At 34.8% G+C, this 19,361-nt stretch overlaps 1 long non-coding RNA gene across 3 annotated transcripts in view; it reads left to right on the top strand.

The window, feature by feature from the left end:
- LOC146400015 (uncharacterized) overlaps positions 1-19,361 on the top strand; it is a 400,690-nt gene that overhangs the window by 283,817 nt on the left and 97,512 nt on the right. Inside the window, exon 4 of one of the 3 annotated variants that reach the window (XR_014816808.1) lies at positions 12,354-12,405. The exons of the other annotated variants lie outside the window; for them this stretch is intronic. This is a non-coding gene — a long non-coding RNA (uncharacterized LOC146400015). The remainder of the gene's footprint in view (positions 1-12,353; positions 12,406-19,361) is intronic. 3 annotated transcript variants of the gene reach the window in all.

The following is a 19,361-nucleotide window of genomic DNA, read 5'->3' as shown; positions in this document are numbered from 1 at the left end:
TTTCCATGTGGCAAACTATGTATGAGGTATAAATTGGGATTTAGCAGTGCTAAAGTCATTCATGTTACTGGTCTGGCAATAGACGGTGAGGATAGGGTTTAACTAAATAGAAAAACCCTCTTTATTCTCCTTTATGGCTTGTTATCTACAAAGACCTATTAACTAAATTTCTTTTACTCTTTATATTTTATCCCAGCTGACCTGAGCAGCAACTCCATCAGATTCCAGTAATTTTTTAGACTGCATACATATTACCTTATTCCATATTCCTTCTGTATGTTTATTGTAAATAACAATCTAGACTTGTTTATTCAGTAAACAAACATTTAATGAGCATGTCTTATATTCAAGCATTGAGGACTTTGTATTTAAATATAAAATATATCATCTACTCTCCCCCCAGGGAGGTTGCCAATATGTGTATGTGTGTATGTGTGTGTGTGTGTGTGCACACACAGTATTTCTTCTTTACAGTGGATGGTCAGTGACAATAATTTTATGATTTTGATTTTATAGACCAATAAAATTCCCATCCTCCCCAAATTTAGCTATTAATACAGGATTACTAACTTTTATTTTTGCTAAATATAAACCAGGAAAACAAAATTACCTTTTAATATGAATACAATGTTATACTAAAAGGGTATTCTGAATCCAGAAACAAAGGAGGTGTCATAGTTCTGAACAGAGCCTCTTAAAAGCAATAAATTTAGCTTTATGAGTTCCTGTCCTGGCTCAGCAGTTAATGAACCCAACTAGTACCCATTAGGACATAGGTTCGCTCCGTGGCCTCACTAGTGGGTTAAGGATCTGGCATTGCCAGGAGCTGTGGCATAGGTCACAGACATGGCTCAGATCCCGCGTTGTGGCTATGGCGTATACCTGCAGTTATAGCTCCAATTCGACTTTTAGCCTGGGAAATTCCATATGCTGTGAGTGTGGCCATAAAAAGACAAATTAATTAATTTAGCTTTAAAAAAGCTTACTATGTTACTCTCAGGTGTTTCATTTCACATGGACAGTGAAAACATTTTTTCAGCAGGCTTTTGGCACCGACTCTTCCCTGGAAGCCAGTAAAGAGTGAAATAGCCTTATCTTTTATCTCTGAAAGTATGTTTGGAGTTAAATTTTAAAATGTAGCAAATATGTCAAAGGGAAACAAACCCTAAGACAAAGCTGTGGTCTAAATTCTCGAAGTTGGCTTAAAACAAAAATTGGTTTCTGTGTGAGGAAGAAACCAAAATAAAGAGAGTTATGCCAAAGGGATGGGATATGGGGCACTGGAGACCATTGTACAAAAAGAAACAGAACGAATGATTCATTGGAGCAGAATAGTCATGAGAACTGGAAAAGAGTCAAAAGCAGTAACTTGTGAAATCTTTTGCATTCTGTCCTCTAACTGCTTTATTTTACTTTGTTATACTTGCTACTCTCCACATTACATCATATTTTTGTCATAATAGATATTTATTGAGGTATGATTGATGCTTGGCTCTGTTCTGGGCCCTAGAATAAAATAGAACAAAACAAAAATGTCCACACTCATGAAGCTTCCATAATTGTTTTTGCTTGTTTACTGTCCCAGCATAACCACAGAAGCTCTTTGGAAGCAAGGACCTTGGCTATGTCTCAATGTATTGTATAAGTGTGTGTGTATATATATATATATATATATATCCTCGTAACTTAACCAGTGTGTAGAAGGTAGGTGCTCAATAACTTTTGTTGAATGAATAAATAAAGTAGCCCAAACCTATTGCAAGTTAGACTCTAGATGTGGTTGGCCAGGGCTAAGAAATTTACTTTTGAGAGCTATTCCTTATATGGTGTGAGTAGAAGATAAAAAGACCAAAACCAGTGCCCTGCCACAGTAGGAAAGGTGAGAAGTGGGGAGCTTTTCTAATGAATCAGTGTTGGGGCTCTTTATTCATGCTTTTTTCACAAGAAAAAGACAAGCCAAAGCCACTGCTGTTATTTCTAGCAGGTCAGTATTTGTACCAAGTAGTCCTAGATCCTCAGGTATGCTGAGAGCAATCAGCTATTGCTGTTCTAGGGAACTGGGAAGCCAGAATATATATATTAATATTATACATATGTAACATATATTAATAAATATGTATATATTTCTAAGAATATGGTATACTATATAAACTATATGGCTATAGTATGAGGTATAGTCAAAGTACATACATTACAAAATATAGCAGGAATTTCTTCTGTCTGTCCACTCTCCTTTGTGGTAAAAGAAAGGATTTTTACATGGAGGCTATAAATTCTAGGAAAGAAGCTACTTATGAAGAGCTATTGTTATCTGGTCCCTGAGCTGTACACTTAAACTGATGTTCTCAGGAAAATATCTGTTACAAAATGAACATGTTTATCTTGCTGTAGGACTATGAAACTAAATTTACATCCCCAAACACATTCTACTTCAAATAGCCTTTTTTTGAAAGGTCTGGCCCTAAGTTTTCTTATAGACTGAATCAGCTCTTTTGGAAATAACGGTGCTTCTTTACCTTGGCAATGGTGACAGTGATAAAGAGAAGAGGAATGATAAATCTATAAAATCCAGGTCTTTATGTGCAGAAAAGAAAGTGCTGCAGAGAAAGAATCACTCTCATAAAATGGACAAAGATGAAAGGTGGCAAAATGATTTATGTAAAAATTAATGGGAAAGACTTTAGAGGCATTTAAAACATTCATTTAACGCAATGGTTCAAAGTTTAAGTGAGAGGACAGGAGATTCAAATCTACTGATGACTGACTATATGCCTGACACTATGGCTAGTCACTTCAGGCGCATTAATAAACCCAATACATAGTCACTGAGGTAAATATAATCAGCTCTACCATATATTGATTAGAATGAAAGAAAAGGTAAAGATTCTTAAAATAACTTGTCTAAAGCCACTTGGCTAATAAGTGACATAGGCAGGATTTAAATCAGGTAGTCAAATGACTCCTAAATCCACATCTTTTATAACACATCATAGCACTGATATAAAATATGGTACCATATCTCTGGTTTATAATAACTTAGTTATATCAAATATATATATGTGTGTGTGTGTGTGTATATATATATATATACACACACATATATATATATATACACATATATATATATATATATTATCTTTCTTCCTAATTTAGTAAGTAGGGAATCATTTGAAAGCCATATGTGCAAAATATAGGTAAGCCACTCCATTAATAATAATAATTATTATTATTATTATTATTGTTATTATTATTATTATTTGTCTTTTTAGGGCTGCACCTGCAGCATATGGAGGTTCCCAGGCTAGGGGTCAAATCAGAGCTGCAGCTGCCATCCTACACCACAGTTCATAGCAATACCATATCCTTAACCCATTGAGCAAGGCCAGGGATCAAACCTGCTTCCTCATGGATGCTAGACAGATTCATTTCTGCCAAGCCATGATGGGAACTCCCACTGCCCTAATATTAATTAAGGTCTTTGTTCCAGTCACTTTCAACAAGGATTAAATTATCTTGTTTTTTACAAGTCAGGAGAAATTAGATGAACAAGGAATTCTGAAGGATTCAAATCTACTTGAAAAAAATCTTAATACTATTGCAAAACAGGTGAAATGTAGCTGGAATGATTAAGGTGAATTCTCAGTGACAATTCTGTGGCAGAAAAGCTGTCAAAACAGTGGAGTTCCAGGATGGATGTGGAATGCCTGTCCTGGAGGCCTTTTAACATACATCAATATGTGAGGAACAATTTTTGACATTTGCTTCACTGAATTATCCTTACTTTGTTTAGTGCTTGTACGTCTATATTTAATTTATTATCCGAGATTTTTATTCTTTATCCTTAGTGTTCTTATCGATTCTCACTGCATCACACTAGGTCTAACGTGTTGATAAGCTTGATAATTTTCCCTACCTTCTTTCTGACTCTGGTCTATTCATCTCCAGCTTTTCTCTCATTCTTAACACATAGCAGTCATTAAATAATTCTTCTGAATTCCCTGATTTTATCAAGTCACTTGACTTCCATAAAACTAATGGCTTTTGGGTTCTCACTGTCAACAGCTGTATTTGTGTAAAGCATGAAGTGAGGAGAGAAGAAAAAATGATGGCATTCAATGGTCAGATGACTGGGAGAATAGTGGGGATTTTACTCTATAAAGGAGGACTTTAACTCTTCAGAACTTTTAAAAGGACAAAATATGCAGCTATATCATTAGATTTAGCTGAAGGAGACTTCATTCTGTACAGAAGAAAAATCTGTCACCCCAAAATGTATCTCTTTTTGCATGAGGCTTAATTTAGGCCAATTGATTTTAAGAACAGAATACTCAAGTCTTTCAAGAAGTCTTTCTTTTTACCTCCCTCTCCTCTGCTTAAAAATTTTAGATAAATGGCCTATTCCCTGAATAGAGCTATCACCAGAGGTGTCTACAAAGAATAAGGGCTAGGTATGGTGAAACAGGGCAGGGTCTAAAGATCAGATTCCACTCTGCATCCCAGTATCTCTGCCCATTTAGCAAATTTATTTACCAAACATTTGCCTTCCTTTTCCATGTGAATTGCCTGCTTCTCCTTTGAAGTCTCAAAACACTACCCCCATCACCCTCTTTTGTCTTTAGTTGGAAATGGTTTTTAAGGTGAGGCCTTGGCCATTTTGGCAAGTTATCTAGTTTTCCTGGGTCTCCCACTTATATGTTATTAAACTTTTGCTTACATTTTTCCTGCTAATCTGTCTCTTATCAATTTACTCCCTAGACCAGCCAGAAGAATCCAAAAGGGTAGAGGAAAATTTTAAAGTACCTCCTGTATCTCAAAGGATTAATGATATTTAATGTGGCACTTTGGAAAAGGCTTGTTTTCTAAAATCTTATAGTTTAACATCTTGACTTTCCATGTGTGCCTGGCTTGACTCCCTTAATTTAGCTTCTTTATTTAATGTCTTGTCATCTGAATAAACTTTGCGACGTCCTACTTCCTTATCTTGCATAAACAATTTCATCTGTTTGGAATGTCCTCTCATCATCAGTTCTACCTATCTTTAATTTCTCACCTAATTCACTCCTTCTTTTAATTAATTACTTTTTCATTCTTCTTTAGATAGTCTTTCCCAACTGATCAGTTACATCATTCTTTCCCCTAAATACTGCAAACACTTCATACAAAGAATCTTGTATTTTATTAATTTTCTTGTATCTTAGTTAGAGATTAATTGCCTTGAATTTAGCAACTACGCACAGCATTTTGTACATTTCTCATAGTTTAGTATGTAATTAGACCTTCAATAACTGAAGGAAATCAGTTACTGACTCAAATGTAATGTATGAATTTCTATCTAAATCAAAACATTATTTGTTTGATAACGTGTTTGTTATAAATACTACCCCAGGTCACACTCTGACAATTATCTCATTATATCTGGAATAATTTACACATGGTATAGGGAACATTTGCCTATTGTGGCAGTAAGTTCTCCTGTAAACTCTATTATATCTGCTTTTTAAGGAAAAGCAATGCTATAGATATGGGATATTTATGCAAATCCTATGCACAGTGTATTTAATAAGGGCAAAATATACAAAATCACACTGAAGACTGATAAATAGACTAAAAATATCAAAAGAAAAAGAAAACTTTATATACCTTATATATACATGTTCTAAAAATATATACTTTTATAGAAGTCGATTGATCCAAAACAAACTTTATTAGTGAAACAGGTCATCCAAGATATTTTTTTTTTTTTTTTGGTAAAAATCATAGGCAATGTTAACAGCAGACCTAGAACAAAATTTCCATACCCTGACGTGATTAAACTACAGATATAATTTATTTTCCAAAATTTATTTTCTAATCAGTGTAGACTGTGCTTTACACTCTTTGTGGTAGTTTCCATCACCAACAGAAGACATGGGATTTATAGAATATCTTGAAAGGAGATGCAGGTGCTCTATGTTAGCTTTCAAGTCCATCATCAAATTGTAAAGAATCATATGTTGATGTGTTCGATTTGTCAATGTCTTGAAGTGAGCAGAAAGGACATTTAAAACTCCAAAGGAATATCAGAATATTAGTGTCTTTTTCTCTGTTGTCATGTTCATCTTTGCTTAATCCTAAAAAAATTTTCAGGTATCCGTTTTGCTTTTCTTTTCATCTAGGCATAATTAGTTTTCTACATCTATTTTGGTGCATAATTCAATGACCACATAGTCTGAGCCTGCATTTCAAATCACCCAGAAAGCAGTGTTACAGTATCTCTAAAGCATTTTGCCTTTGTGGCATTTATCTGTTACACATTCTATTTCATACCTAACCAATGGAAACAGCCTGTCAAACACAGTGGCCTTATATCTAAAGATTTTGCCCTTTGAAATAGCATCTCCACAGTCTTCTCCAAGTTTTTCACACAGGAACTCTCTATTTTCATACATAGTGCAGTTGTATCCTGTAAGAAGCCTTTTAAACTTATGAGCACACTCATCAGTTTGGGAGTTGTTTTTTTTTTTTTTTTTTTTTATGGTTGTAAAATTGCCTCACAGATACTTCTGAAATAGGAGTAGGAGATATGTTTAGTTTGAAGTTTAAAAATCATGACAGGGAGTTCTCGTTGTGATGCAGTGGAAACGAATCCAACTAGGAACCGTGAGGTTGTGGGTTCAAACCCTGGCCTTGCTCAGTGAGTTGAGGATATAGCGTTGCCATGAGCTGTGGTGTAGGTTGCAGACATGGCTCGGATCTGGCATTGCTGTGGCTCTGGTGAAGGCCAGCAGCTATAGCTCCACTTGGACCCCTAGCCTGGGAACCTTCATATGCCAAAAAAAAAAAATCATGACAGGACTCTTCCACTTAAAACCTCAGTTTTCTCATCTATAGAATAGGAATATAGATCTCTTCTGCTTTACGCCACTTTCTTTTTACAAATGGCCTACCTTAGCACCATTCGTGCTAATTGAAAGAAAAAAAAAATTCCAAAGAGGATTTTCACTTCTAGGAACAAAGCTGAAAACAGAAAATAGTGTTCAGGGCTGTTTTGCACAAGCCCTCATAGAAGCAGTTCACATCCCAGCATAGAGAGTGTCGCTGCCAAACTCCTTCATGGGAACTACACTCAGCATCTCAGCATCAAGCCACCATAGCTTTGAAATGTCCCTGTGAGCATCTGTGCTTTGTCTTGATTTATTTTGTGCATCCGTTAGGAAGATGTGTCCTAAGGTAATTGTTTCTCTACTTTACAACATTTCAGATTATGAAAGGTTTCTTTGAAACCTTCTACTTTCATATATCAAGGAAAATCTGCTTTAATATTTGCATTAAGCATCTAAGTTTAGTATAGAAAGAGATAATGCAGCTAAACCATGTGGCACAGAACCTGGCATAAAAGTCACTGCTTGATAAATGGTGTTGTCATAGATATTATTCCTAATAATATGGGCAATGTGATCTAAATTGTGCTTTAAATTATAAGCCTCAAAAGATGAAGAACTGCTTTATAGCATTTCTATAAAACAGGCATTTAATGAGTATGAATTCTCGGGGTTTTGGGAGAGATATTGATTAAGCAAAAAAATAATTTTATTGAATCCTTGTGGTGTTCTAGGCACCATGCTACGTGTTTGGGATAAAATCATGAAGGAGAAATCCACCCTAATGAAAATGACAATGTAAGAGATAGACATGAAACATATATTAAAAATAACACAATAGCACAATAAATGTGCCCTGTATATAATACACACACACACACACATACACAGACACACACAGGCTGTGCTAAGTATTTCAAATGTATTAACAAAGTCAAAATTAGCAAATGGAATTCACCTAATAATATTTCATTTAAAATTACTAATGTTAAAAAAATAAATACAACAGGCTTTTTGGTTTAAATAACCCTGCAACAAGGCCATTTACTGCATGAATGTCATTTTAGCTTGACTATCACTAAAAATTACTCTCTGCATGTGATATAAATATGTCAGCACTATATACTAAGTACCTAAACTTTCTTATGTCCTCATGTCAATGCATTTTGTATTACACACACAGCAGACCATGGATCAAAGATACTTGCTATTCACTGTTACCAATTAAACCCGACAACTTTCTCTTTCCTTGGGTAGTTTTTTGTGTGTGTGTGTGAAAAACTGTTGTCAAAATAAATCCTTTCAGCAATGACATGGTCTTAAACTATTGCTCCTGCTGATCTTTCAACCCAGTTTGAATCTCACTTATTGAGGTTCTAAAACAGATCATTTTCTCAGTGACCCTGAGACCAAAGGTCTTTTCACTTCCAAACTCAGTAGAAAGATAATTTCTGAGAATGTAAGGATATTAGCAACAATGTAGCACATATTTTAAAATATCAAAATTGTTAGAAATATAGAAAGGTAAGTTTGGTTCTAAAAAATTGTATTCTTTGGGAAAATCTATTAAAAAACAATTAAAAAATCAAATTAAAGCTGCAATCACATATATAAATATTCCATACTTGGTTTTCTTAAGCAGAAATTGGAAGATTCTTTTTATTTTTTTTAATAGTGGCACATTGCTGCATTTAAAACTTAGTCATATCCATGAGCTGAGCAGACTTATGTTTTACCATATTAGTATCATGTTAAAGGTACAGGTAAGGACTAAAGAGCATAATTTTAGATTGTTCATCATTAAAGATTTATTATTTAATGTTAAATCATCTTCAAGTCTTTTTATTTTTTTTCTATTTTTAATTTAAGTATAGTTGATTTACAGTGTTGTGCCAATTTCTGCTGTACAGCAAAATGACCCAGTCATAAATACATATACATTGCCTTTCTTATATTATCTTCCATCATGTTCTTTCCCAAGAGACTAGAGTTCCCTGTGCTATACCATAGGACCCTATGGTTTATCCATTCTAAATGTAATAGTTCACATCTACTAATCCCAAACTCCCAGTCCATCCCACTCTCTCCCTCTCCCCTTTGGCAACCACAAGGCTGTTCTCCATGTCTGTGAGTGTTTCTGTTTTGTAGATAGGATCATTTGTGCCATATTTTAGATTCCACATATAAGTTATAGCATATGGCATTTTACTTTCTCTTTCTGATTTACTTACTTAGTGTGGTAATCTGTAGTTGTATCCATGCTGCTGCAAATGGCATTGTTTCATTTTTTATGGCTGAGTAGTATTCCATTGCATATATATGTACCACATCTCTTAATCCATTCATCTGTCAGTGAACATTTAGGTTGTTTCCATGTCTTGGCTATTGTGAATAGTGATTCTACAGACTAAAGTTTTCTGAGGAACCTCTATACTGTTCTCCATGGTGGATGTACCAATTTACATTCCCACCAACAAGGTAGAAGGGTTCCCTTTTCTCCACACCCTCTCTAGCATTTGTTATTTATAGATTTGTTAATGATGACCATTCTGCCTGGTGTTAAGGTGGTACCTCATTGTAGCTTTGATTTGCATTCCTCTAATAATTTGTGATGATGAGCATTGTTTCATTTGCCCATTGCCCCATCTGTATGTCTTCTTTAGAGAAATGTCTATTTAGGACTTCCACCCATTTTTTGATTGAGACATTTGTTTTTTATTGTTGATTTCTCCCAGGTTTTTTTTTTTTACACAAATAATTCAGGGAGAGATGATAATGTCATCAACATTTTAGGAGATATTATTTTGGGTAAATGGCCAGAGGTATCGAGCCCTTAAGATCAAGAAGAGGACAGAAAGATAGAACAGAGAGTAGAAAGAGAGGAGAGACAGAAGACTACAAGCCTTGTACATAATTGTCCTTTATAGGCTTTCCTAAAATATTGATACACACACATGCATACTTATAGATGTAAAATTCAGTATTGAATAATTTTTATCATTGGATAATTACTTTTCATTTTTATAAGCATTTCATTTGTTTCTATTTGTACTCAATATAACTTTGCTTTCCCAAAAATTTTAATTAATTTATTAACTAATGATATTGTTCAAAAGACCAAATTATATAAAAAGTTGTCACAGAACTTTGTTCCTACTCCTATCCTATTTACATAGTTCCAGTTAATCCCTTATAAATTACTATTTAATGAGAAGTTGGTTTATCCTTTTTCTCAAGACAAACTAGGCAAACACACACCCATATTCTTATTTTCTGTTACCTTATTTTTATTAAAGCATAGTTGATTTACAATGTTGTATCTATTTCTGCTGTACAAATATATATATATGCATATATATATATAAATTTTTATATTATTTTCCATCATGGTCTATCAATGGAGATTGGATATAGTGGTAAGTTCCCTCTCTGCCCACTTTCTGGAGAGTTTTTATCAGAAATAGGTATTGAATTTTGTCAAAATCTTTGTCTGCATCTGTTGAGATGATCATATGGTTTGTATTTTTCAGTTTGTTGATGTGGTATGTAACACTGATTGATTTCAAGATATTGAAAAATCCTTGTATGACTGGGATAAATCTCTGTTGATCATTGCTAATAATCCTTTTAATATATAGTTGGATTTGGTTTGCTAACATTTTGTTGAGGATTTTTGCATCTATATTCCTCAGTGATATTGGCCTGTAATTTTCTTTTTTTGTGGTATCCTTGTCTGGTTTTGGTATCAGGGCAATGGTGACCTCATAAAATGAGCTGGGGAGTGTTCCTTCCTCTCCAATTTCTTGGAAGAATTTTAGAATAATAGGTGTTAACTCTGCTGAATATTTGGTAGAATTCAGCAATGTAGCCATCTGGTACTGAACTTTTGTTTTTTGGAAGTTTTTAAATCACATTTTCAATTTTAGTACTTGTGATGGGTCTGTTCATATTTTCTCTCTTTCTGTTTCAGTCTTGGCAGGTTGTACCTTTGTAAGAATATATCCATTTCTTCTAAGTTGTCCATTTTATTGGCATATGGTTGCTTAGTCTCTCATGATCCTTTTTTTATTTCTGTAGTGTCAATTATAATCTCTTTTCTCATTTTTCATTTTATGTATTCGAACCCTCTCCCTTTTTTTATTGATATTCTGGCTAAAGGCTAACTAATTTTGTTGATCTTTTAAAAGAACCAATTTTTAGTTTCATTTATCTTTTGTATTATTTTCTTTGTCTCTGTTTCATTTATTTCTGCTCTGATCTTTATGATTTCTTTCCTTCTAGTATTTTTGTGCTTTGTTTGCTTTTCCTTCTCTAGTTGTTTTAGGTGTAAAGTTAGGTTGTCTATTTGAGATTTTTCTTATTTTATGAGATAAGATTGTATTGCTATAAACTTCCCTCTCAAAACTGCTTCTGCTGTGTCCCATAGGTTTTGAATTGTCATAGCTTTATTGTCTTTTTTCTCTAAGTATCTTTTGATTTCTTCTTTGATTTCTTCGGTGATACATTGGTTGTTTAGTAACATTTATTTAGCCTCCAGGAGTTTGTGTTTTTTGCTCTATTATTTTTTTCTTATAGTTGATTTCTATCTTATAGTATTGTGGTTGGAGAAAATGCTTGAAATAATTTCAACTTTTTAAAATTTACCAAGGCTTGACTTGTGGCCCAAGATGTGATATATATACTGGAGAGCTTTCCATATGCACTTGAGAAGAATGTATCTTCTGCTTCTTTGGAATGGAATGTTCTATAAATATCAGTTAAGTCTGTCTGGTCCAGGGTGTCATTTAAGGCCTATGTTTCCTTGTTGATTTTCCATCTGGATGAACTGTCCATTGATGTAAGTGGGGTGTTAAAGTCCCCTGCTATTATTGCATTATTGTTGATTTCTCCTTTTATGATTGTTAAAAGTTGCCTTATATATCGTGGTGCTCCTGTGTTGGGTGCATATATATTTAAAATTGTTATATCTTCTTCTTGGATTGAACCTTTGATCATTATGTAACATCCTTTCTTGTCTCTTGTGACTTTGTTTTAAAGTCTGTTTTGTCTACAATGAGCATATATATGTATGGCTGGGTCACTATGTTTTACAGAAGAAATTTACACAACACTGTAAGTCAACTATACTCTAATAAAAATTTTTTAAAAAGAAAGTAAAGAAAGGAGGAAGCAGTTAGACTTATCAATGTATTCAACATGTTTTGTGATCCCTGAACATGCCTGCAACTCTCCTTCACCCCATCTCCTCCTCTCTTTCCTTCTCCTTGTCACTAAGGTTCTTTTCTCTTTCAAGTTCTGTTTATTTAGTCATTGAGGCTGTAGTGCAATGAGTTCAGTCCATTCAATCACCTGTATTGGCTGAAATATTTTCTCTCTCTTCTATTCAGAAATTATATGCACACATCAATGTCGTACCTGTGCCTTTCAGCATTTACATATTACCTTTGTGTGTCCAAGGAGACTTACAATTAATTCCACTGATTTACTTCCCAGTTTTCAGCAATACCGACATCATTTTACAGATGAGGTAGCAGCCCTCTAGCAGGTGAGTGCCTTACCTGTTCCTGGATTGTAACCCCTGGAATACAGGTCCTCTATGTGTCTTGAGCCACTGTCTTCCATCCAAGTACTAACCAGGTCTGGCCCTGCTTAGCTTCTGAGATCAGATGAGATTACGTGCATTCAGAGTGATAGAGCTGTAGACCAGTGAGCCACTATTTTTCCTATCATCCCTTGAAGGTGGTAACAGTCTTGGGAACCTTTAAGATGTCAGTTAAAATGCATAATAAACTTGCCTTTTACTATTTGTCACCTGAATATTTACTTTCCAAATGTTTTCTCTTTTTGGCTCTTATATAAGAAAACTATCAACAGTAATCTAGGTGAAAGTAAAATTTTTTTGTCTTTTTTTTTAGGGCTGTGCTGGCGGCATATGGAGGTTACCATGCTGGCGTCAAATTGGAGCTACAGCTGACAGCCTACACCACAGCCGCAGCAATGCTGGATCCAAGCCACTTCTGAGACCTACACCACAGCTCATGACAATGCCGTATCCTTAACCCACCACACAAGGCCAGGGATCAATCCCACATCCTCATAGATACTAGTTGGGTTCGTTAACCACTGAGTCATGATGGGAGCTCTGAAATAAAATGTTAAATCTAAGGAAGATATCCCCAATGCTCTCCTAGGAACTTTGGTTAAGAGTGAAAATTTGAAATACATACCATGCTCTAGAGAACTATTTAGGCCTTGTAAGTAGATTATTAAGAACCCAGAAATACAGCATATACTCTAGGATTCACTATGGCTAGCGTTCAATCCATGTGATTCTCTGGACTGGGGAAACTGAATTTTGTTTTTCAAGTACCACATGTCATTTCTAAATCAGAGTGAAATCAGAATTAAACTGAAAGTGGCAGTATTTATTTATTTTGCTTATGTTTTTAACTTAATACTATATATATAACCTTGGTCTGTTACATATTCATGTTTTCAGTTTTCTAGAAATTTCAGTCCTCCACTTTGGAAGAGAAAAAAAGCATTGAGAAAACAAACTCATTTGATTGCATGAGTCTGTTTTGTTACCAACTTAATGGCTTCTGTTCCCACAAGTGCCTAGTGAATTATGAAGGTGTTTCTCTTGAGCACAATAAGCAACATATTTTACTAAGGGAGACCTTATATTCTATTCTATCCACACCCTAGACATCAATTAAACCTTCATGAGCCTTACTCGAAGTAGCTGCCAGAATCAAGAAAGCTAAGATGTGAAGTAGCGATGTGAAGGGAAGTTTTACTCTTTTCTCTCCTTTGAAGGCAATGTATATCATATTTTGTATTTTATTGACTCTTACAAGCTGATGGTAGGCTGACCCAGGATTTAAGAATGCTTCACTGCTCACCATCCTTATACAGAAACCCAGAAATCACATTCTACTCTGAACAACGAGACCTTAGTTTGCCAAAGGAGTGTGGCCCAATACTTCAGAGCTTTTTAACCTTTTTCTTATTGGTGATTACATTTGGAATTCATGCCAGTGGGATTATGGAGACTTACTCTAAATCCCTGGTAGGAAAGAAAAGAACCTCTTAATTTTTCCTGAACTCAGCTGACAAGCCAATTTTTCCTTCCTCATTTAGAGGTTTTAGAAATAAGCCTCATGACTAGGTATTATCTTGAAAAACTCTGAATTAATAAACCTAATCAAGTCATCAGAGATCTACTTCAGTAAAAAGAAGATGCTTCAGGGGGGCATATTCATTCAGAAACTAGAGGAAGAAGGATAGTTCTGTTAGAGGAGAGAAGGAAAAAATATCTTAAAATGCTTTTTACTAGGAATAAATGTATCAGAGATTACACACAACATGTATATATACTCAAACATAGTCATGAAAAAATATCTCAGGGTAGATTCAGGTTTTGTGTGGGCAGAAGCTTACATTGTTTAGGAGACTCTCCTTGAGACAAAAAAAATACAAATTTATAAATTCAAAAATAGTAAAGGTATGAACATAAACATTTTGTTTCAGATAATAAATCACAAAAAATTAAAATATAAACTGATGGTATTATAAACATTGCAACATTCAAAAAATAACCTGTTGTTATTAACATTAATTAGTTGCCCAGCATTGGCACTTTCTGGCAGCATATCCTTTGTCTCTTCATATGCAGCAATTAAAAAATATTTTCTATATAAATAATAGAAAGTCAATTCAGCCAAGTGTGGTTGATTGAAAAAAATGATTGATAGCTTTGAACAGTTTTTTTCAGCTTCGCAAGTTTTTATTGGTGATGCAACATCTGTAACTTGCTTTGCAAGTCCTTGTTTAGGTAATGATTCTTGAACTGAGGAAATCCCTTGGACACCTCTATACTTTTGATTTTGTGGATATGGTTTCTAATAACTTGTAGACAAAAATTAATCAATAGTCTATGAAAGAGGAAATTTTATTCAAGTCAATAAGCCATGAACATACTCTCACTAAGCTCTGAGAACTGTTCCACCTATTAGAGTTCAAAGCACACTTATCTAGGTTTTTGAGACAGAGGACTGTATATTAAATGATGAGATAGTTTGCACAATCCAGATCTGTAAGTACAAAATGAGTAGTGGATCATGGGTCATCATAGACCCTCACTAGTTTAAGAGGGAATATCACCTTTTAAGGTGTTGTCTTGGTGCTAATTGATTGTTGTTATTTGTGGCCAAGCAGGTATTTCTGCTGATGGGGTGGGGGGGAGAATTGGTTGATGCATAATGCACAGTAAAGGGGAGAGAGGAGCCAAAGGGCAGAGAAAAATTTTTTTATGTTTAAATTTTTTTTCTCTTGCCATAAAATATGAATATGAGTTTTACTTCACAGATGCTTATGTTTGTTTATCTTGGCTATTTCCTACTGCCCCATTCCCTACTTGAATGCCATCCCCGCCTCTGCTATGCTAGGTTGAGCCTCACAGGCCACCTCATGTGGAACCTAGAGCAGATGTCCCTCTCCTTAGGATCTAAGATGCTCAATCCCAACTTTGCCCATTGAGGAACCATAAAGACCAATGATTGTTAGGAACCAGGTAGATATGGAGGTACTGAGTGGCAACCTGGGTGAGGTAGTGTATGTATCTCTGGTGCAGAGGTGGGGCTTGTGATCTCCATTCTTTCCTCACCCCTGCATCCCTGGATAGAACACACTAGCCTTGGAAGAGGCCTGTCCAAGTGAAGGGCCCTGAAGTTTAAGCTGCAGTGCCTTCACAGCCAATTCTTCTCCAGTAAAATCACTGGTAACAATGGGAGACCTTAGAAACTATCAAGAATTAAAATGTATTTTTTTTAACGCATAGCATATAAAACATTGTACTACTGGGACTCAGATCTCACTATTTGGTGGCTATTCCAATACAACAAAACTTAAGTTCTTTATTTGGGACATTTTGACATAATGAACACTTGCTGAATAATTTCTTTTGGAGAACTATCCTTAGAGCTAGCATTGTAATTATCAACGAAATCAGCAATGTGAACTGTGAATCAAAAGTGATTTCCCAAGAAACTGGTAGGTTTCTGATATGGGATTAAAATTTCTCACAGTAAAGGGGAGAATGAAACAATTTATCGGTAATAAAGTAGGAAATAAATTATAAGGCAAACCAAAAGTCAAGTTAGCAAGAAATAAGATTGCCCTGAGAGAATAGCCTTCATTTCTACAAATATGTGGATTTAGAGGGAAGGCAATGATTGTTGATTGGGAATCATGAAATCATATTCTGCAAGCTTCCCTTTTTTGCCTATATGGTCTTTCCCTAGCAACACTCCCCTCTTACCCCTCTGTGAGCACCATTTTCCTCTGTCATATCATTTGCCATATTCTGACCACCACTCATGTTCAATATGCATAGTCTAACCTTCATCTTCAAAGATCATTTGTACATCCTAGTCTATGTGGACATCACTTGTCAACAAGAAACATTACAATTCAGGAGACAGTATTAAAATGATCAAGATTTAAAAATCTAGATTCAAACAATACTTGTTCTTAATCCATGCTCTGACATTTTCTTATAATGTGCTATTTGTAAGTTATCTCAATTCTCAAAGCCTCTGTTACCCCGACCGTAACATAAGAACAACTATATGATTAGACTATTGAAGGAATTCCATGAAAATTGAGTGCTTTTGTGTCTTTACTACACTCCCTGGATAAAATACATCAGCAATGTTACTTCCTGAGTTTAGCCTCTAATGGGAGTATGTTCTCTGTCAATGTCACCTAACAAATTTGTTCCATTTCTTGCAACATAAAGTTCTTTGATTGCTTCCTATTTTTAAAATCCATTAGCCTGCTCTGAATTTTGTTTGCTTCCTAATAGTTGCTCAACTATTACAACTGTATACTCACTTATATTTTTCATGCTCTCATTTTGCTAAATCCTAAATCTGATGTGAGTCCTCTTAGAATCAGCAGAGAAAATAATAAAGCCATTCTTTAGATTGGCACTTCTAAATAGATATATGATTTCTAATCTCATCTGAACCTTTAAAACTCTTAAATATATTCCTGCTTCACAAGTGCATTTGTGCCAAATATAGAAATAAGTCCAATAACACAAAGAGAAAACACAAAAATATATAATTGTGATTCAGTGAGCATTTTTAATAATAGTATGGTCTCTTGATTGCTGACATATCGTGCCATCTATGTACCCACAATTTTCCCTTCCCTCGGAAGAAAGTATATACTTTGTATATAATTTCAGGTTGTAGACTGTTAAATTTAAGAATTTTGGTTTCACAATCTGACTGCTATATAGCTTCTCTCCTGAATGTTCACTGTTGCTGGGAACTTTCTCATTTTCAATTCCAAAGATTTGACTTTTCTGACAGGAATCTATAAGATCTCTTCACTGTGTTTGCACAGCAACCTGGTCCTGCTGGGAAATATTCCTTTCTCTTGCCCTCAAGACACTACTCTTCTTTGTTATCCTTTTACTTCCGTCATCCTTGATGTTTATTCTCCCAGCTTTTCTTCTTGTACATACTCTTAATTTTATGCTTACATCAAATATCCAGTAAGGAACTTGTAAAAATCTTATTTTACATGAAGTTAACAACTGGTCTGTAAATACTATTTAAAATATGGGACATTTTCAATACCAGTTGGCTTTTTAACTTCTCTTTAAATTTGGAGGATCTTCTGATTCTGGTTCCCCTTTATGATTGGCAGCAATCGTGCAGAGCTGAGCCATGACCACATGGTGGAAACACCTCGTCATAGGCCACACCTCACTCACATCATTCCTCTCACTGCGCAGTGAACATCTGAGTGGAACAATCCTTTTCTATGTTCTCCCTGATGTGTGACTTCAGCTATTAATTTCTATTTAGAGGATTCACAAAAGCAAAATAATAAATATGAAATGCCCTTTTCCCAAAATAACAGTGCTTAACTCAAAATTCTCTCAGGTTTCTTTGTCAGTGTAACAACCAGACATTTGAGTCTCTGCCAGTGTCCATTTTGATCAGTTCCTAGGCCTTAAAAGGAATGTTTTAAAGGTATATCCATTTTCCCTAGGATTTTTTTTTTATTACAATCTAGCTCAAACTCCACATATTAGGTCACAAATCTCAAACTGGGGCTTGTGTTCTTTATGTGGAACATATTCCTCTGTTTCTGGATTGATCCAACTTCTACTTCCTCTTTCTATAAACTTCGATTTGAATTGTTACAAACACTTTGGTTTCCTCCCCCAAGGTTTCTGATGCTTTTGACTTCAGACAGATGCCGTGATGCTTTTATTCAACAAAAAAATGTCAATGGTACAAATACATCTGAAAAATCCCTAAATTCTTTCTCACTCAGTGAAAGTATATTCTTCATGAAAATTTCATTTTAACAAATGGATTACTGCCAAGGGCCACACTTAAGCATCAGGTAACATGGTGGGTAAGGGCACACCCCTAGCAGCAGACCGCCTGGGTCCACACCACCTCCTTGACTTTGTCACATCCAGCCGGTTATTTGGCAACTTGGTGCCTCTGTTTCCTTAATCAAAAATGGGGAGTACAATAACATCTGTTTCCTTAATCAAAAATGGGGAGTACAATAACATCTGTTTCCTTAATCAAAAATGGGGAGTACAATAACATCTACCTCAAGAGTTTTTTTTGAGAAGTAAATAAGCTAATATTTTCAAAGTGCTTAGAATTCTATGTACCTAGTACATAATAAGAACTCTATAAGTATTTGTTAAAACTTTCCTTTCTTTCAGATATATATATATAAAAGTGTGTGTGTGTATATGTATACGTGTGTGTGTGCATATATATATATATATTATATATATATATAAATAATACATATATAAAGTGCTTGGAATCTGTGTATCTAATACATAGTAAGTACTATGTAAATAGTTGTTAAACTTTTTAAAAAGTTCTGGGAGTTCCCATTGTGGCTCAGTGGGTTAAGAAACTGACATAACGTCTGTAAGGATGTGGGTTTGATCCCAGGCTTCCCTCAGTGGGTTAAGGATTCAGCATTCCCACAAGCTGCAGAGTAGGTGGCAGATGTGGCTTGGATCCAGAATAACTGTGGCTGTGGTGCAGGCTGGCAGCTGCAGCTCTGATTTGACCTCCTAGCCTTGGAACTTCCATATGCCACAGGTGTGGCTGTGAAAAAAAAAAGTTTGAAATACCTCATTTATATAATCAATATTGAGATTATATTCAAGAACCAAATTAGTTAGTTAATTTAAATTCCTTGTTTTTCAAGTCTACAGGAATTTTTTAAAAGTTTAATTATAAAATGTTTATATTATTCCTCTATGGAGATACAATAGTCCTTAAGAGAGAGGTATTTATATCAAAAGATCTATTTTAGTTAACCATTACTACATGATATCATGATATCTCAAGATACTAATATTCACATTTGAAAATATATTGTTTTTAATTAATGTTAATAAAGGCCAAATAATTTATGCTCAAATTAAAAATTTTTGGT

This window comes from Sus scrofa, chromosome 9, assembly GCF_054392235.1.
Source record: "Sus scrofa isolate SSC_HxYL_T2T_F1_AM1 chromosome 9, Sscrofa_HxYL_maternal_Yorkshire_Landrace_v2.0, whole genome shotgun sequence".
NCBI lineage: Eukaryota > Metazoa > Chordata > Mammalia > Artiodactyla > Suidae > Sus > Sus scrofa.
Note: the sequence above shows the minus strand (reverse complement) of the source record. Positions and strands in the feature narration are given on the sequence as shown.